Here is a 20,295-nt window from a genome sequence, read left to right as displayed (position 1 = left end):
GCATTATTGCATAATTCTTTGTTGAGGGGTGTACTCAGTCAATCCTGTTCGTCTAATGATGATAGATAGTCGAACCGATTGAAAGTTGGGATATTGTACAATGGCCTAGCTTCTGTCATCTGTGCAAACTGGAATGGGTTGGGGATTGGGTAAGACCTATCCCTATAATTACTCTGGTGCATAGTTGGGGCTTGAAAGTGCTGCGGATGGTTGGGGGTAGGGATTGGCATTGGGGGTTGTGGATGCCAATTGTGGTTGTTGGAAAAGGCGGCATTTAGGTTCTGGTTTTGGACAAAAAGGGGTGATTTGACCCTTGCTCCAAAATTCATATCCTGGTACGAATTAGTGGGGAAATTGTTGGGAAAGTTAGCCGTGGCTTGTTCTGGGGGTATCAGGTGTCGGTAGAAATATCCTAAGGGAAGGAGCGTGGTGTTAAATTCCCATGGCGATGGTAGAGGGGCGTTGGCTAGTGTTTTCTCTGCCCAGTGTGGTTTTCTGAAACTAATAGTGACACAGTCGCCCTCAAATTTTTTCCTAAGTGGTCCAATCCAGCCCACTCGCTGTGTGTTAATAATCTCCCTTGCACCATCAATGGGATAATTGCAGTTAGTAATTAGCCAGTGCAGGGTTTTGTTTTTGAGTGATGCGGGATTTTCATCCTGATCCTTTCTTAATTTGGTGACATTTACTAACACTAGTACATATGCACCGCATTCCGGAGGAAGGTTAATGCGGGCAGGAACTTGTCTGGGTGTCTTTGGGATGGGTTGGGTCAAGATAGGGTTGCTTGTTGAAGTTGAAGGGTGACCTGTAGTGCTCACATTTGGGAGTATAGTATTAGTGAGGGTATTGGTACCAGGATCCTTCCTTTTATCTGTAGATTTGCTATTAGTGTGCGGTGTTACTGCTTTTTGTTTGGTAGTTAGGCCATTGGCCAGCGCAACAGGTGCGGCTTTATCTACGTTGTTTGGGATGGCTGAGGGTGCTTGTAAAGTGGTTGTTTTGGGGCCTGCTATTTTGGTGGGGTTGGTATTATTTGTACTAGTTGCAGGGCCTCCCTTTAGGAAATTCTTAAGAGGGCTGCTCAATTCATCTAGCTGTTTTTCTAATCGAGCAAGCCTATTTTCAATTGGGGATAGATAAATACTTAATAGTTCCCCCAGTCTTTCCAACAGGGGGTCATATGCCTTGTCTATGTTTTCGTTAGTGTTCGTTGTTCTGCCCTGCTGAACAGTTTCGCTATCATCCCTCTGTGATATTACCGTAACCCTGGTCGTGTTATGATTATTGTTGGGGACAGAGTTGATATTTTTCCCAGATTTCCTTTGTGCCCGGCCATATTTCCTGATCGTAGTGACCCGGGGCTTGGGTGCGTGTAGCTTCAGTTTTTGAACTGCCCCCTCTCGCCTACCTCTAGCTTGCCTGGTGTTATCAGCAGATTTTACTTTGGGAGAGGGGTTAATTAGTAGGTCGGGGGTTTTTTCCAGGTCTGTGCTAGTGTCGGTGTCTGTGTCTAACAGGGGAATAGAGGCTGAAAGGTTAACCTCGCTGGGGATGGTATGAATGTCAGCACAAACGTCAAGTAGGGGTTTGTTAGGCATAGCTTGTGCAGGTGTAATGGCGGTAGCAATGTGGCCAAGTGAGGAACGTTTGGCGTGCGCCAGGTCTTGTGATACCCTGCGTTCAAGTAAGTTAATGCCCTGATTGATGGCATCATTGGCCTTAGATATAAAAAGGTCAATGGGGCCAGTCACAGCGGCAGCAGTTCTGCTGCGGGTGCCTCTTGGGGACATGCTGACAGGGGATTGAAGTCCCAGCCCTCGCGGCGACTGTGGTACTGGCGCTAATCTGCTGGACCCGCTGCTTTGTTTGCCGTTTCCCTCACGGCGTGGATACTGGCGCTGGTGTGCGGGACCCGACGTTGCTCTCAGCCGTTCCCCTCACGGCAGGTAAGGTAAGGCTCCCAATGCTCCCAGGGAGCGCTCGCCGCTCCTCTCCCTTTACGCGCCTCCGGGCGCTCAGCTGTCGTCACTTTCGCGCCACAGCCGCCGGGGCACCTGGGGATTGAAGTCCCAGCCCTCGCGGCGACTGTGGTACTGGCGCTAATCTGCTGGACCCGCTGCTTTGTTTGCCGTTTCCCTCATGGCGTGGATACTGGCGCTGGTGTGCGGGACCCGACGTTGCTCTCAGCCGTTCCCCTCACGGCAGGTAAGGTAAGGCTCCCAATGCTCCTCTGACTCTAGAATTTACAACATACGAGAAGATGCTCCTAACAAGGTTCAGACTGAATCTTTTTTATAGACTAGTGACTTTTCCTGAAAAAAACAATTGGAAATCAAACTTGGCCCCTTGTCCATGTGACGATTTATCCCAACAGTCAACCATTCATACAATCTTGTTTTGCTAATTTTTTCATACTCATAGAAAAATCTGGATAATCCCTTTACTAAAAATTTGGGGTTACAGATGCTGGATTCTGAACGTACCTGTTACCACGTACTCCACTTTCTAAAGTGTATTCTGAGACATAGGAATAACCTTTGAAATAGAAGAAGAAACTCAGAGGGTTACTATTGTCCTATCATTTACTTAATTTGCATGGAACCTGGTCATATGTTTTTTTAAAAAATTTGTCTAATAACTGTTTTTATACAAATACTCATGATTTTTGTATGTTGTGATAACTTTTATGGTTTTGCATTGCTAAAAACCGAATAAAGATTATTATATATAAGTATAGTGTGAAAGGGGGCCTTATTTACAAAGAGACGTAAAGTGGCTTAATGTCGCCTTGTAAATAAGGCAAAGCCCCTATTGCCACAGGATCGTCATTAAAAGTGTTGTTCCTGTGGCGATAGGCGCTTGTAAATATGCCCCTAAGTTTACAGCTAAAGGTCTACAGCTAATGGTTGGTTTACAATAGAGTGTTAAGATGTCCTACCTGCCCAATTTCTTCTGCAGGATGCTTAACACCGAGTGCCTGATTCACAAAGGGAAGACCCTGCAGTCGTCAAAAAGGGATTCACAAAGGGAAAAAAAGGGGAAAAAGGGATTCACAAAGGGAAGGCCCCGCAGTCATGAAAAAGGGATTCACAAAGGGATTCACAAAAAGGATTCACAAAGGGAAGCCCCGCAGTCGTGAAAAAGTCACGGCGCTCGGGGCGAAATCTCCGCAATTAATTCTCATTGTGGAGAATCTGCCCGATTTCAGAGACTCATCTATGACTGCGGGGCCTCCGTCATGAGTACAGAGGCCCTTTGTGAATCAGTCCCTGATTATTTTTCTCTAGTTATGATGAGCTATAAAAATAGGTACATCGTTTAAAACCGGATAAAATATTGCCATTGATATATTGCGATTTTTCATTCATGTATTGTCAGTACACTTTTGTAACATTTTCTGAGTGTCTTTCCTGTTTTTTCTTCCAGAGTGGAGATGGATCCACAGCTTTGCAGGTATTATCTGTTCATTTTTATAATATTTTCTGAGTATTTTTTTCCTGTGTTTTTCTTCTAGTATAGAGAGAGATGAGGGCCACTGCTTTGCAGGTAACTAAACACTGTCTTTTTATAATCCCTAACTTATTTACTCTCTTTCCTATCTTCAAGTTATTCAAATATTTGCAGTGAGCTTCACCAAAGATTGTATTTGCAGTTAGAGACTGCACCTTTTTTGACAGGCTACAGTTTTTAAGCATACAATTATTCCATGGCTTTTTGGACCTGTAGATTACTTTTCAATCCATTGATAGACCCTTTTGTATGAAGCTTTATCTTCTAGTGAAAAAGAAGAACATATGGTCTAAGGAAAGGGTGCTTTCCTTTTTTTTAAACCTACCAAGAGCCTCAAGTAATGTTAAAATGGATAATCTTCAAATGTACCTTTAGGGTGTTTTATGTCATAGCAAGCGATGCCCTCGCTTTGAAAATCCCTTTTCATGGGAAATTGGAAGAAAACCTTGTATAACTTCCTGAGCACAAAATTTATGACTGCAAGACCAACATATGCAATATAAGGAGATTCACGGTTGATGGCAAAGATCTGGAGATAGTATCCATTGTGATCACTTGGGGTGTCAGCCCTATTGGCAGAGGCCTATGGAATGGCTTCACACACTTGCTGTGTTCCACTCACCCTGCAATTCATTTACAAAATGCTATATTTTCATTTAGTGTGCAGGAGACTCTAAGTGTGAAGGTTGCATTTGGGTTGTGTGGGGCCGGTCATGAAATTCTAGAGCTTAGAAGCTATCAACTGGTAATGCATTATTTGTGAATTATCCATATGTGGCACTGTCGCAGGTTAATCCCTTGCATGCTGATGACGGCCCCCATCCATCATGCACTACGGCGCTCGTGTGCTGATGATGGCTGGGGGCCGTCATAAACCCGCCCACTCGCGATTTTGCCGCACAGCCGCAGAATCGCGGCAGCATGCAAGGGGTTAATACATGTCAAATTATGAATCATATTTGACATATAAAAGACATAAAGTGAGTGAATAAATTAATTATGAAATACTCAGATGATGCTATATTATGTTTTTAAAAGCAGTCCTCTTTATACGAATGTGTTTAAATGCTGGATAACTCCCTTTTCTATTGTGAAGGGGTTAACTATAGCCAGCCTTGAAATGCTCAATACCCAAACACGCTAAACGAATTGTTTGTGGCATAATCGATATAGAGACCCTCGACAGAAGACGATCAAATGGGATTTTTGGGAAAAATATAACTACCATTGAACAAGCAAGGCACCCAAATTTCTAAGTTATAAAATACTTATGAATCTTCTGACAGTTGATCAGTTTTGTATTGAGAGGTTTGTGTACTTTGTATTGTAATATCTAGTCTCACTTTACACGTTTTACCAACTGACACTCGTTATTGTGTGTAGGACCATAGGAGTGATGCTCACATTACACATTTCACTGACTCACATTCGATATTGTATGTAGAACCATAGGGGTGATGAACACATAACATGTTTTACTGACAGACACTCGTTATTGTGTGTAGGACTTTAGGAGTGATGCTCACATTACACGTTTCACTGACTGACACTCTTTATTGTGCGTAGGACCATAGGAGTCATGATTACATTACATGTTTCACTGACTGACACTGGTTATTGTGTGTAGAACCATAGGAGTGATGGTCACATTACACGCTTTACAGGCTTACACTCGTTATTGTGTGTAGCACTGTAGGAGTGATGCTCACATTACACGTTTCACTGACTGACACTGGTTATTGTTTGTAGAACCATATGAGTGATGCCACTAGGAAGGCAGAAGTCAGTAGGCAAGGAACTGAAACATCATTCATGAAATATCCAACAGAGGTTCACATGAGTATGTTTCAGATTGAGAGTGATGTCTTGTATGTTCAATCATGCTTTCAGAGGGTCCCTGTTGGTTAACTACTGAGATCTATTTCCCCTGTAGACAGTCCAGCTCGTCTGCATCATTGAGCCCTTACAATGAAGAAAACGATCTAAGACTCGCTGACTTAATAAGTTCAGAACACAGTGAGTTAAAGTCGTAAACAGGTATTTTACATTGAGCACCGGCTACTTGCAAATAAATCATCTACTTCCACAAAAAAGTATATAATTAAATGCTAGTAAAATGGGCCTATTGTCTTTCAAATATTGTATTACTTAAATAAGTCATTGAAACGTACTTGTTTTAGGAAGATTTTTACTTAGTATTTAGGTCTGGTGTTATCCAAGACCTTTTGATTTTCCTAAAATTATACACATGCATAAAAGGGCTTTAAGCCACCTCTCTTAATCCATTGGTCTGTTCTTGTGTCATTCACATTTTTCTTCCTCTTACAAAAAAATATGCAGCATGGGTCAGCCTACTCTAGGCATTGACTAACTTCACATTGAGTGACTGCATTTAGCCCTGTCACAAGGAGCACATCCACAAACAAGATAGTTCTCTTCACTGTCAGAGCCAGTGTTTTAGTTTTTACTTTATTATTACTTCAGTGTTGCTTTCAATTTTAGAGCTTGATGTGAAAGTAGGACACTTCTACCAGATGAGAGCACAGGAAACATTCCAGCATTATAAGTTTCTGTCCCCTACCAGTGTTGTTGTAAATTCTTTTTGAAGTGACATTTGTTTGTCTGACTGCTGATTTATCTCACCAGCAACTCATATGAACTCTGAATAAATGCTTATGAGGGTGCTCTAGTTTTGCAATTCCGTCTGTCTGACAACCCTCCTTTCTGTTCTTATTATTTACTTCATTCCTTTTTCTCTTTCTTTCTCTTTCCTTGCTTCTTTCATTGCTTCTCTTTCCTTCTTCCACTTTGTTCTTTCTTTCCTTTGTCTGTATTTTCCTTTTTTATTTCTTTCTATCATGCTTTCTTGCCTTTTTCTTTCGTTCTTCTTTCTTTCGTTCTTCCTTTCTTTCTTTCTTTCTTTCTTTCTACCCTTCTTTTCGTCTTTCTTTCCCAAAGGCAAGATACTGGCAGTCAATGCAAGACCGATTGTCTTTTTTAGGTCTCGCCTATGCAGCACGCATGCTCAGCTTTGGGGGCGAAAACGTGCATGCGTTGCATTGCTTGTAATGGCAACGCGTGCACGTCTGACGATTTCCTTGCGGAAGCGCGCTGCGCCATATGGTGGCGCCAAATGGTCGCAATCATCGCACTCTCCCGCAAGGGAATCGCGCAGGCCTCCTCCTCCTGCTGCCACGCAAGGCACGCGCTTGTGCTGCTTTAGAATAATGCATTCAAACTAATTTGGATTGTATAAGAACTATGTGGCAGGACGTCCACTAGATGGTGCTATTTAACTAGAAGTCTACTTGGACACAGAGCTTCACTGGAATAGTACGCAGAATGCGCTTTCCTTACATTTGTAGGTAACATTGAGAGATTATTCAAGTCCTTATGATGTTTGGTTTCATAACACCACAACATAAAAGGAAGATAATGGGGGTGGAAGTACTGTTTGCCAGAGGGGGACAATAGTACAAGCATCTTTCATTGTGGCAGAGAAACCAGAGTTCTATAAAATAGATGTTCACCAATGAGGGAGGGGTGGTTTTCGTAAAACGTTCCTGGCGCTTGGTAAATCAGCATAAACTCTGTAACAATGACTCGCGCGCCGAGAGAACGTGCACAAATGTTGATGTGAGAGACTGAAGACATTGAGAGTTAAAATTTGCAAGGGACAATTACTTTTATTTTCTTTGCTACGTAAATGATCAAATTTAATGGTTGAGTGGTAGACACAAATCTGACATTCAAAATCGCTGATAGAGTAGAAAGCCCCCCAGCAACCCGTCCAGCCCTGTCAGCCTCCGTATATCTTTCTGTCACGTCCTATATCTCCATAGCTTGACCTTATCCCAGTTAATTGTGAGGGCGTCTTACTTGAAAGGGATAGCGGCTCCTGGGCATAATTCCATCCAGTCTCTGGATCCGATTTCCAAGGGATATTAAGGTACTACAGGCAAATCAGGGGGCTGATTACCTGGCCTACTGCTATGCAATCACACCTTTCAGTATTCATTACCAGCACCCTGCAGAAGAGGTTGTCAAGAAGCGGCCCGGCCGCTCCTGTGGCGTGCTGCTGGGTGGTTTCTATCACGAGGCGAGGCAGTGATTTAGGGGGACACCAGGCCTCACCTTGGCGCCTTACCAAGTAGAGAATGAATGCGAGTTCCATGCCCGCTTGGGGCACCCGACCGCCACCCTGAGGTGCGCTGATCATCTTTGCTTACGATTATAAACTAAACCACAAGGGGGCATAATTTCAGAAACTGACTAACAATGTGAACAAACATTGGCACACCAGACCCTTTTCTCGAGGTCAGGTTGAATGGCACTTTTAGACATGGCTGGATTTCTAAACACAAGCACTTTGCATGCTGGGACTTGCACCCATAGTTATGATGAGAAAAGAAAAAGTACTATTATCAGAAGTCAAAGTGCTGCAGGATAAAAAAAAATAGGAATAGTTAGAATGCCACACAAGACGTTTACCAGATGCATTGAGTGGATAGAGCCATCAGAAGTTATACTGTGGTAGGGATCTCAATTTAGGATATGTTTCCACTAACCTTCACTACCAAATTTCCTACTACTCTCTAGACCACTCGGCCCAGGCCCCCTGTCCCTAGCTTTGCCCAATTTTTGTCCTCATGGAAGCGTAGAGGACTAAGCAGATTTGGGTAGAAATATGCAATGTGGTCATATTTTTGCTTTTCCTTTTCCGAATCCTACCCTTTCTTTCTTCCATTTTGCACCAAGCACGAATAGCTGAGCAGTAGGTGAAAATGTGACAAAATATACACTTTTTCATTAAAAGTTAGTGTAATATAATGGTCAAACCTTAGTTGACTCACTAATGTTCACCATCTCTGGTTGCTCTGTTACCACCCACGGTCAGGACACCAGTAGACTGGTAGAAGGCCTTCTCTTTCTATACACCTATGATCTGAATCAAAATCTTCGTGTCCATAAGGCCTCCTGCCAATGCTGCTCCAATTTAGGAAAGAGTTGAAGCTGCAGCTCTTTAAAAAAATGCATTAACTTTCATCAACCTCTCCTATTGCTTGTCGACTTTATGCATGTTTCTGGCCTTGTACAGCACTCCACTGCAAGGCACAAGTCCTAATAAACGAAGTGGGGGGACTAATCAAGTTAGGCAGAAGGCAAGTGACATCACATTGCATGACCGCACATGGCATCACAGGACACAGGAAGTGGAATTACAACCCACATGTGCAAAGAGGAAATGAATAGAAAGATATTTCACCTTGTTATGCCAGCCTCGGGTAGGTGCACCATTTTGGCATAAACCCATGTTTGCAAGTCTTTGTAAATATGGGTTTGTATCAAATTACATAGTTGGACACACAGGAATGCCCATGCATCACCCATGTAACGCCTACCTCAAGCATGGTAATGCAAGGCAGCGCTATGTACTGCATTACATTTTTTTTTCACAAAGCCACACAAATCGGGGTTTGCATGGCTTTGTAAATACCAATATAGATTCTGTGCAGGGCTCCACCAAAGAAATGACACCATCCACATGCAAAGTCTTAGTGAATCTGGGCCTCGGATATGCATTTAGTTAAAGAAAAACTGCAACAAAGAAATTGGCAACAAGGAGATACTTGACAGCAAAGGATAAAAGTCAAAATATGTTATGGGGCTAAGGCACCTCCTGCAGAGATATGTATGCCCCATAAATCTCAAGCAGTAGCAATAATGGTAAGATAACTCCCGTGGTTAATGTATTTACTGGAGAGATCAGTATTTTGTCTAGTCACAGAGGGTTGTTGTCTCATGCAAAGCACATTGTGCAATAAGAAGCGATTAGATTTTTTTTATACAGCTAGGTAAGTGGGTAACTGCTTTTAACACATAGATCTTTTTGTTACTTACAGTTCCATAATTGCAATCTTCCTAATATAGCACAGCCAGCTGTAAGGATGATATGTGATTCCTACACATTGTAACCTTCATTGTTTAATGTAACAATTCTCTGTACATTGATTTACACACTTGTACAGTTTATTGTTAAAGTATAATGTGTGCATGATGTTAAGCGCTCTGACACCCTACATTGGGATGAGTAGCACTATAAAAGAATTACAAAAAGATTTGTGATGTTTAAATTGTTGTTCGTGTACTGTAAATACTCATACAGGCCATCACATCTGGCATTCTTACAGTGCATGCATATCTCTTATATATAGGATTGAAAAAAGTCTAAAACCTGCCTCTAAATTGTAGTATCTCTTAAGCGCTTGTTAAGAGATAACAAGCTATGGCTTTTATTTCCCTCTGTTACATTGGAAACTCAGTGTTAGACTTCAGCTAGATCCTAGACAGGATTTAACTGGAACAGAATTATGTCTGATGGCCCTTTAAACAAAGTAGAAGGCCTTCTCTTTCTATACACCCATAATCAGAATCAACATCTTTATGTCCATAAGGCCTAGATAATAAAAAGCCCCATCACGCCTGCAAGTTGCTGTCAGAACAGAAAGGAGTTAACTGCAGGCGTTGCTGAATGTGACCAGAAGCATATTTCACTTGGCACAAACTTCTTTTGAGGGGGACGGCGTCCACCCAGTGAAAATAGTAGGTGGATGCTGCCTCCCCGTGTTTACCCCAAACAAGTGTCCTGTTTCTCTCCCTTTTGAATAGGTTCATGTGATGCAAATAAAATATAAATATATGTACATGTGCATACATACGTTGGACTGAAGGGATAATTTGAAGTGTCACAGAAAGGTAAATTTATATAATTGAATTTGAGTGTAAAATGCAGGTTGGGTTCTCAAAATTGCATCACATAAAATATAATATGTTGATCTGACCATCAATATGAGACCTCCTAGAAAATAGACAGTACTTTTTAATGAAGTCAATAGCAGTGTTTTATATTGTGATACTTCAAGCAATCCCGCAAGTAAAATGCATTTTACAAGGTTGGATAAGCATTTTACAACTGTTGTCAACAATAAAATTACAACTTTCTTCTGTGACCTTCCAAAGTTTAGACCAGTAATTTAATGACGGAAAAGAGGCCTCTCAAAAATACTAAAGGCTGACAGTAACACTGGGGTGATGGTGAAATGGGGAGGGATGTCGTAATGGAAGCATTTTGTTAGTGATGATTCTTGATTGACTTTCATCCTTTTGCACTCATTTGGAAGTGACCCTCCTTTGGATGCTCCAAACAATTTTAATATTACATGTTCATTTAAAAAATGAGAAATTTTCTCCATTGATCCTCTAGAATATCTGAATCATTCACTTTTGAAAGATAAGGAACTGTTAGGCATTTGCGAAGAGACACGGGGCTTCAAATGTAGATTGAACGTCGTTCCCTGGCCTGGTGCGGTCCAAGTGGTCGCTTATTGTCTGATTTGGAATCAGCACTGAAGGAAAGTTGTAGTTTTCTAGCTAATGCACAATGGTCAGTTTTAGAGAGTTAAGGAATTCATTTAAACCTGTGTATGCAGAAAGGTCTCTCAAAACTATTTCAAGGACTTTTCTGTTCAGGACAGATATGACATTCATCTTGCTCTTGGGCAGAAAAGATGTTAGTAGGAATGGTGTCAGAGTGTCAAAAAGGATGGTAGACCGAAAATCTGCCTTTGCTTGTAAGATGTCCCATTACTGCCCTTATCTCAAAGGGGCCCCAAGTATTGAAAATATTTTTTCAAATACATTAAAGCCAATGGCCTTGGCCTTGGTTACTGAGTTATTATATTTGGTAAACATCAAATGTGTTTCTTTGTTGGACTCGGGTATAATTTCTGTTTTGAACTGCATCCAGTAGCATGGCCAAATTATATTTGTCAATGAACATATGACATTTGGCGATGACCTTTGTGTTTCATGAAAGAACAGAAATAAGCCACCCATATAGGAAACTGAACAAGTGAACTATAGGATTTTATTTTGTATGCAAGTATTGTAAGTATTGGGATGGTCTGACAACATTTGCCAGGAATGATTTGGGTTCCCAGTCCGGCCCTGCCTCAATTTGACAACCTGAGTGTGGATCCCGTGCTCGCTGTGCCATAGGAATCTAAGTTTACCGCACTGATAAGGCCTATTTAGGCCTCATGTGGTGTGGGGTTGTTTGTGTTCTTTCATGTAGGGGATGTGGTGTGTCAGACTTTGATCACTGTAACACAGGAAACATATGCTATTTATTACCATTGTTGAGTATCCGGAGGAGTCATGGCTCAAGAGAGGCAATGCCTCGAGTGACTGGTGATGCCCCTTTCCCCCCCTCAGCAATGGTAATAATTAATATACTATACTCGGGCCAACAGAATTATGTGATTGTGCCGCCACTGCGTTTTCCGCTTCGTTGTAGATTTGCCGCATTTGTTACATAATCCATTATCTACTGCATAAACTGCAGATTTAAAAGAAAAAAATGTTTCTACCTCAATTGGTTCAAAAGTTACTCAAAACACAGCTACAGGTGTTGGCACCCAGTGGAAGGTCCTTTGCATAGGTTACCTAATCACATTTCTACTGCTTGTTGCTATATTTGGGTGGCACGCTTGTTCTGCTGAGGTGCAACCAGTGGCCCAACAATGTTAATAAGTGTAAAAAAACAAAACATAAATAAAAGGCATTGTTATTTACAATGCCAGTAGCTCAAACTTGCGCAAATGCTTGTTTTTACTAAGCCTTTATTCCCCTTGCTATTACACTGCAGAAACACACAGCATCTTGGGGGCAATTCAAGTACCTCGCCAGGCTTGTGGGGCATCAAATAACTGCGTCTCAGTAAAGGCTCAAAGATCCTGGTCGTTTTAAAAGGGTTCTGTGGATCAGATAGCGCCGCCCTCTTCAGCCGCAAACAAGCATCTGCTTCCGCGACAGCACAAAAACGATAGCTAGGCGCTAGTGCAGCCGAAGTTCAGTGCCTAGCTGTGTCTCATGCAGGGAGCAGCCGAGAATCAGGGTCGCGACAAGACCACCAACCTCGCCACAGGCACTTGAAGTGACAGGGCAAAGCCCAAAATCTAAGAAAGGTGGAAATTCTGATCTAGATAATATTAAAAACACACTATTTACTCTACGTCTGTTATTACAATACACTGTACAGCGCCCCGCAGCCTTGATAGGTGAGTTTAATGAAATTAAAATATAAATACCATGGCCCTGCTTGGTGGCAGTTAACGCTGGAAGTGACGCGCCAGTAGCATTCCCAATAAGCAAATCCTGTCTGGTCGGCTCTTGTTGCCTTAGTAGTGATCTTCAAAGTGTTACCACCCTCCTCCCTCCAACCCCCGTTTACCCCACCTGAATGCTCCCCTTTACCAGGGAGCAGTCTAATGCAGTTCAACGACTCTTGGGTAGTAGGCGCTATATCAATGCAATTGAAATACCATACAACGCCGCACCCCGTTTCCCGTGTTGCACCGCCAGGCAGAGCGATGCGAGATGTGATGCTTGGTCAGCACCATGCCCCCTCGGACTGGTAGGCTGCATTATTGAACAGCGCATGTGACACTGTGGTGGCATCCACGACACACCTGCCAGTAACGGAAGGGGATTTTAAACGCAGGTGATGTGCCCCTCATGGCTCAAAAGAAACAGGTGATAAGAGGGGCAGAGGTCCCTGAAGTGACGTGGTGTGTAATACATGCGAAGCCAGAGAAAGTTATTTACGTGTGCTTAAAGCCAGAGTGGGGAACTGTAAGCAGAGCTGGCAAGACAGCTCAACCCAGCCTCTGCCTTTGTCTCCTCACACCAAGTCTCTCTGTCATCCATCCCTTCTCTCTCTCTCTCCATTCTCTCTCTCTCCTTCTCTCTTCTCTCTCTCTAACCCATTCTCGTTCTCTATCTCTGTAATGGCTGGATTTTCCGCTTAGATGGGATCAGCCCCCAGGGGCCCCTATGACCCAGCCAAAACGTACTCACCTTCCCTCCTTAGAACGTATTCACAATGGATATACAGATATATATACAGGTCGCACCTAAGGATGGGGAATAGCAATACACATGCATAGATTTTCTACAATATCTTATTCACATCAGTTGGTCTCGCGGCCACCCCGACCCAGACCGGTCTACCCTAGGGCAGATCTGACACACAATCCGGTGCGTCTACACATGGGCCTGCAGAACCCAATGCTCCCTTTTCCAAACGATCCACAATCCGGTAGATCTCCACGCCAGTATCCCCCCTGGCGCTCTCACTTATGCAAGCCACAATCTTGTGGGTATACGCGCTGGTAATCCTACCCAGCGTTCTCACTAACGCCGCATATCAACGACGACCACATTCCTATGAACAGTCATCAGGGCAATGTCTCAGTTATCTACTCGGGATAAAACTATAATAATGACTTTTAATACGGTTCCCAAATTATATGATGTACCTCCTATTCTTGGCATCAAAGGTCCACTCACTCCCTCTTTGTTCGATCACCATTTACCTGATCGGGATTTCACATCCGTTCACATAAACAACTCTCAACTAGGAGATGCATTTACCAAGATTGAACAGGAACACGAGGCACACTGTAGTTCTATAAGAACTAGGATATTTATTGACAATAAACATAAATCATATTACTATGCAACATAATTTCTGCAAAGAAAAGGTAAAGATTAGGACGCGTGTTAATTGGGAAAAGGGCGGAGATCACCTGGTTAATATGAAGTCTGGGCTCGGCAGTCATCTAGGTTCCCTTCTCGTCTCTGTGTCCTGGCTCGCCTTGCAGTCACACCCCAGCCGTCACAAGTACACGTCTGCACCGCTAGGCTCAACCTCGTCTGCTTCCCTCCAGGGCACCGGAACCTTGCTGGTTATTAGCTACCGTCTCTCTCTCTCTCTGTATCAGTGCGCTCCGCGCTAATTCTCCTTCAGTCTTTCTCAGAGAGTTTCGGTCTTAAATCTTTCTCGGACTTCAAAGATGGCGACTGTCCGCCATGAGATAATTAATGGCAGAGATGCTAACGGCTAGATGCCGCCTACGGACTAACTGACAAACTGACTAACACCTTCGCTAATATCAAAGCCCGTTCCTTCATGGAAAGCTACGGCCAGTAACCTGCCGCCCACCAAATTCTTGTACCTCCCCGTACCAAGGACACGTTCCCAGCCGGCCGGCCTGAAGTTGTGTCTTCGGTGTGGAGAAAAATACATTCCTTCGATAAGGGCCAGCCTGAGCCGGTTCTCTCCAAGCGAACAACAGCTTGAAACTAAAACACTACACTTGACCTAGAAAGCCTTCTCGAGCTACCGGGCACAAAGCAAAATGGAGTCTGTCTCGTTTAAGGCCTACGGGGCCCACAATATGCGTAACTCCATGGAAAATATCCTAACATGTTAGCAAATGGGCAAATCATGACTAATACTTATATATCTATCCCCTAACTTAAATTCATAAGCCCTACATTAAGGAAAGTGACACGAAAATGCTCTAATATATGTAAGACAGGGGCCCTGTCTATAGTCCTAATCCCTATGCTATGGGGGTGATAGGCTGGAGTCACTCTCCATCATTCTTCCCCTTAAAAGAGCCAGAAAAGGGCAGCCAATACATTACACCCCTTGACTCCAGTCTATTAACCACAAACTAAATAGAACTAACATCAGTAGAAGAATAATAGGAAACAAAATTAACTGATCTATGTCTCTTACTAAGTCTAAAAAATTGGAGCAGGGAAGGGATGCACTGAATAAAGCAACAAATAGCTATCAAGACACAAATAGCAACAATAACTCCCCCTAAAATCTGTCGTAAAGAATGCAAGTCAGGCAGCCAATTAAAGAGCCAGTCAAAGAAACCCTGATCTATGTGTTGTCTAATTTCTGCAGTCAAGTCGTGGAGTTTGTCAATATGGGATTGGATAGATTTAGAATGGTCAGACAAATTAAAACAGCATAGGCCCTCAAAATCAGAACATTCATGTCCATGTTTTAACAAAAGATAATCAATAGCAGCGCGATTCTGTAAAATAGCTCTACGTTCGCCTTGGGCGTCTAATAAAAGGTCAGATAAAACAGTAGAAGTTTGGTTGATGGACTTAACCATCCAGCAGGCCATCTTGCCGATCGTTTTAGCATTATAAACGGCCAATGCAGGCACTCCAATGATAGAAAAAGCTAAACCAAGGTATTCTGATTTAGCATAGAGGTGGACAGAGGAATCGCAATCCTCATGCAATGACATTGAATCACGTACAATACGGGAATGTGAATTAGGATGTGAGGAAAACATTAATAGGCTCAATCTAGTGATGGCACAAGGGCCACCAGAAATATTCGCAGGAATATAGGGCCAAGATGAATTCCCGCAGGAGAACAGCCATCCAGCTGGCAATAACATTGAACGATAATAACTAGGGGCAACTAATAAACGTTGACATGTCATATTATTTTTTACAGAAAGACATGAATTTGGAAGTCTCTTTAAACACAGCAATCGTTGATGAGCTGAAAAAGAAGTAGCAGCCTGTATCTTTAGTTTTAAGCATTCGGTGATAGCCTTAGGGTCACATGTCATTATAAAACATAGGTCTCCAGGGGTAATATTAAAAGTAGTAATTCGGGAATGAATAGGGATATCAAGGTCTGGAAGAGCAGTACATGAGGGACAGAACTCGTGGGCCGCAAAGTCGCCCAGAATAACATTTGGTCGGGCATTCGAGATATTAAAAATATGTCGCAAAGTCTCGGTAGATGCAGGGACGGCAACCAAACTGGTCGCTAAAATGTCAGTGACAGATTTCATTGGGGTAAGACAGAAATGCGGAGAGTTCGTCACCCGCTTTGCGAGTGTAATCCAGAAGTTGGACGAGGAGGTCCACGCGGACCGCGGAGCTCGGATTATCCCATCAACCGGCGTCGGTGGATCCTCTCCTCTCCCGGCGTAGCAGGCCAAAAGGAGTCCAGCGCCGACACATCCTGCAGCAGCAGTCCAGAGAATGATCTGAAAGAATACAAACACAGGCCTTAATCATTCTCGTAAGTAACATTTATCAGCTGGGACAGCTTCCCAGCCATCTTTCCCTGGCTTCATCACCAAAACGGTGTTGTCATGACCGGTCGCAATAATATCAGCCTGTTCAGGAGGATTTTTAGGCGATTGCACCCATATCTTAGCTCCAGGAAGATCAGATGATCCGAAGCCTTTTTGTCCTCGCACAGTTAGCAACGTTGGGGCAGAGCCTTTTTTGATCTCACCACTGAAGACAGGCATAACCAGTAACTGAGCAACACGGTCAGACTTTTTAATGAACAAATCAGTCTCACTGCTATTAAGCAGGAGAACCTTAATCTCTCCCTGATAATCACTGTCAATTACTCCTCCGAGCACTTGTACGCCTTTCAGGGCCAGGCCAGATCTAGGGGCAATTAATCCAAAACTACCGGCAGGTATACAGACACCAATGCCAGTTTCAACAATGATTCGATCTTTTCCGGGTAATTTTGCATCATTTAAAGCATGCAGGTCGAGGCCTGCGGAACCTGGGGTCGCTCTACAAGGAGCCAAAGCACCGGGGGTAATTTCCCAATACATGATAGTATTTGATAAAGAATTAGGCTTCACATCAACATTTGGAGGAAATAAACGCATCAAAGGGGATTCAGCATGTAACAAAGGGCGATTATTCAAAATCAATAGAGCTTGAAACAACACATCCCTCCATTGGCTGTACCGGTCATCAGTCAATTTGCGCAACTGTTCTTTCAGCAAACCATTCATTCTCTCAATCAGTCCTGAAGCTTGTGGGTAATATGGAATGTGAAACACCCAATCAATATTATTTTCCGCACAGAATTCCTGCACCAATCTTCCACGAAAGTGGGATGCGTTATCTGATTGAATTTGGAATGGGACACCATAGTACAGAATAAGTAGCTCCAGGGTTTTAATGGTATTCACTTGGGTAGCGTTCTTGCAAGGGAAAGCGACCAAAAGGCCACTATAAGTGTCAACAACTGTACAAATATATTGACAATTTCTGCTCATAGGGAGAGGACCGATATAGTCAATCTGCCAAATCTGAGCGGGCAATTTACCTCGATGCAAGTGGCCTCGAACAATTTGAGGCACCTCCTTTTTCCTAGAATGCTGACAAATGGGACAATGTAGAATGACATCTTTTATTAAAGAAAAAGGAATATGAATTCCTCTATCGGCAGCCCACCTGCTAGTGGCTTTCTCTCCAAAATGTCCTGCTTTCTGGTGGGCCCACTTCGCCAATCCCGCCAAATCAGAATCTTGCATGTCCACCACTGCCTCAGCAATTTTAGATTTTTCATCTGCAATGTTATGGAAAAATTTATCAAGGGAGTCAATTGGAGTGTGAGCATCCACGTGAAAGATTGTTACAGTACTCTGCGGGAGCAGCTCCCAAATTTCTTGCCACAATTCCTTTCCCCACAATTCTTTTGAATGCAATTCCCAATTATGAGAATGCCATGTTGGTAACCATACCGCCAGTCCATTCGCAGTGGACCAGGAATCAGTGAAAATATGACATGTGCCAGGCAATTCCTGTTTCAAAACTTGGTAAACTGCATAGAGTTCAGCATACTGACTACTCTTACCATCTCCAGTTGTACTCAATAATTTCTGCGTGATCGGGTTATACGAAACAGCTTTCCAATGTCTTTTGTCACCAATGAACTTCGCTGAACCATCCGTAAACCACACATGTTTTCTATCCTCCACGGACAGATCATCAAATGATTTACCCCACTTAACGGGAGACTCCTGCACCACGGGAACCGAACACTCACTTTCAGTCTCATTGGAGGGCGCCTGCGCCACTCGCTCATGTAAAACCGCCACACCTTTCGGACCCACACGTGCCCTGTCCTGAATGTACCATTTCCATTTAATCACACTAGCCTCCTGAGCATGTCCAATTCGATGGGACTTCGGTGAACTCAAAACCCACTGCATTATGGGAATTTCGGGCCTCAAAATCACAGCATGGCCTAGGGTCAGTTGCTCGGTATCCACCAGAGCCCAATAACAAGCAAGTAACTGTTTCTCAAAGGGTGAGTAACGCTCACCAGCCTCAGGTAACTTTTTGGTCCAAAAACCTAATGGCACTTTTTGTCTGCCCTGCTTTTGCCACAGGCTCCAATTGGCATACAGGCCTTCCACGGACACATTCAAATCCACATCACCTTCACTCACAGGCCATAAATCCAAGGCATACTGAATAGCTTCTTTAGCCAAATTAAAAGCCGTCTGTTGAGACTCACCCCATTCAAACGAATTCTTTTTACGAGTCACTCGATACAATGGAGCCAGAATCTGACTTAGATGGGGAATATGCTGACGCCAAAATCCAAACAAACCAGTGAAGCATTGAGCCTCTTTCCTGTTCCTGGGAACTGCAAAATCAAGTATTTTTCGCTTTACCTGTGGGATCACTTCTCTGTGACCTTCATGCCAATTAATTCCTAAAAATTTCACATTCTGGGATGGAGTTTGTAATTTGTCAGGATTAATTTCCCAACCTTTCGCTCGCAAACAGTCAAGGATCTGATCTAAATGGGACTGTACCTGATCTTGCGTTTCACCTTGAATCAAAATGTCGTCAATATAATGACAGACCTGAACTCGTGGATTCGTGGGCACTTCAGACAAATGCTCTGCCACCAGCCGGTGACAGATCGTAGGACTGTGTACATAGCCTTGAGGAAGACTCCGGAACGTCATTTGACGTCCATTCCATGTAAAACTGAACTGTTCCTGACATTCGGGGGCAATCGGGATTGAAAAGAAAGCATTAGCAATATCAATAGAAGCATACCACGTACCTGGATGCTTTTGAATTCTCTGAATTAACGTGACAATGTCAGGCACTGCAACAGTCAATTTAGGTGTGTTTTTATTCAATTCTCGATAATCAACAGTCATGCGCCAAGAATTGTCACTTTTGCGCACGGGCCAAACGGGATTATTCCAAGCAGATGTGACCGGAGTTATAACTCCCGCGTCAACCAAATCCTGAATTGTAGCAGTAATCTCTTCATGACCACCTGGGATACGATATTGCTTTTGAGAAATCACCTTCGTGGCCAAAGGGATTTTAATAGGTGGCATTCGTAAACGGCCAACCCGTACGGGTCTGGTCGAAATGTACTGTCTAGTTCCAAATTGATAACAACCATCATCCAAATGCAAAGTCATTCCTTTCAAAATGTCAATTCCAATTATATATTCCAAAAGTGGTACAACCAACACAGAGTATTCTCTACGAGGAATCCTACCAATTTTAATATCGAGTGCAGTTTGAACTGCGGGTGTTTCTTTACCACCCAAACCAGTAATTGTGAAAGACTGTCCATGAAATTTCTTTGATTTACCATGAATTAAAGTGGCCTCCGCCCCAGTATCAACTAATGCTCGGGCCCTTTGGATATTACGATGTTTCCAAAAAATCTCAATATCTACATAGGGTCTGTTGTCTCTGTGAGCCCACTTGTGTACCGGAGCTTGACCTATTTCCTAGTCATTTTTCCTGCGTTCCGTCAACCAAGACAAATCAGGGTAAATGCTCTCAGTTTTCTTTGGTATCAAAATATCTTGTTCATATCCGTCTCCAATACGAAACGGATTATTGTCATGTTCAAAAAGTTGTGAATTACGGTCAGAAAGTCTGTTACGATCCTCTCTTTTTCTCATGTCAGGGGAATAACTCCTTTCATCTCTTCGTCGGTTGGAAACACGATCATCTCTCCCCCTCTCACGATCATCCTCTCTCCCCCTTCCGTCATTACGATGAGGGGATCCATCACGTTCATAACGC

General features: G+C 43.1%; 1 pseudogene across 1 annotated transcript in view; it reads left to right on the top strand.

Annotated features, from left to right (window-relative positions):
• The window catches only part of LOC147717622 (E3 ubiquitin-protein ligase TRIM39-like), a 346,887-nt pseudogene that overhangs the window by 235,972 nt on the left and 90,620 nt on the right, over positions 1–20,295 (top strand). Inside the window, exon 6 of the transcript XR_015295600.1 lies at positions 3,430–3,456. The product of XR_015295600.1 is annotated as an E3 ubiquitin-protein ligase TRIM39-like (transcript). The remainder of the gene's footprint in view (positions 1–3,429; positions 3,457–20,295) is intronic.

The sequence above is a fragment of the Lissotriton vulgaris genome, chromosome 5 (assembly GCF_964263255.1).
Source record: "Lissotriton vulgaris chromosome 5, aLisVul1.2, whole genome shotgun sequence".
NCBI lineage: Eukaryota > Metazoa > Chordata > Amphibia > Caudata > Salamandridae > Lissotriton > Lissotriton vulgaris.
Note: the sequence above shows the minus strand (reverse complement) of the source record. Positions and strands in the feature narration are given on the sequence as shown.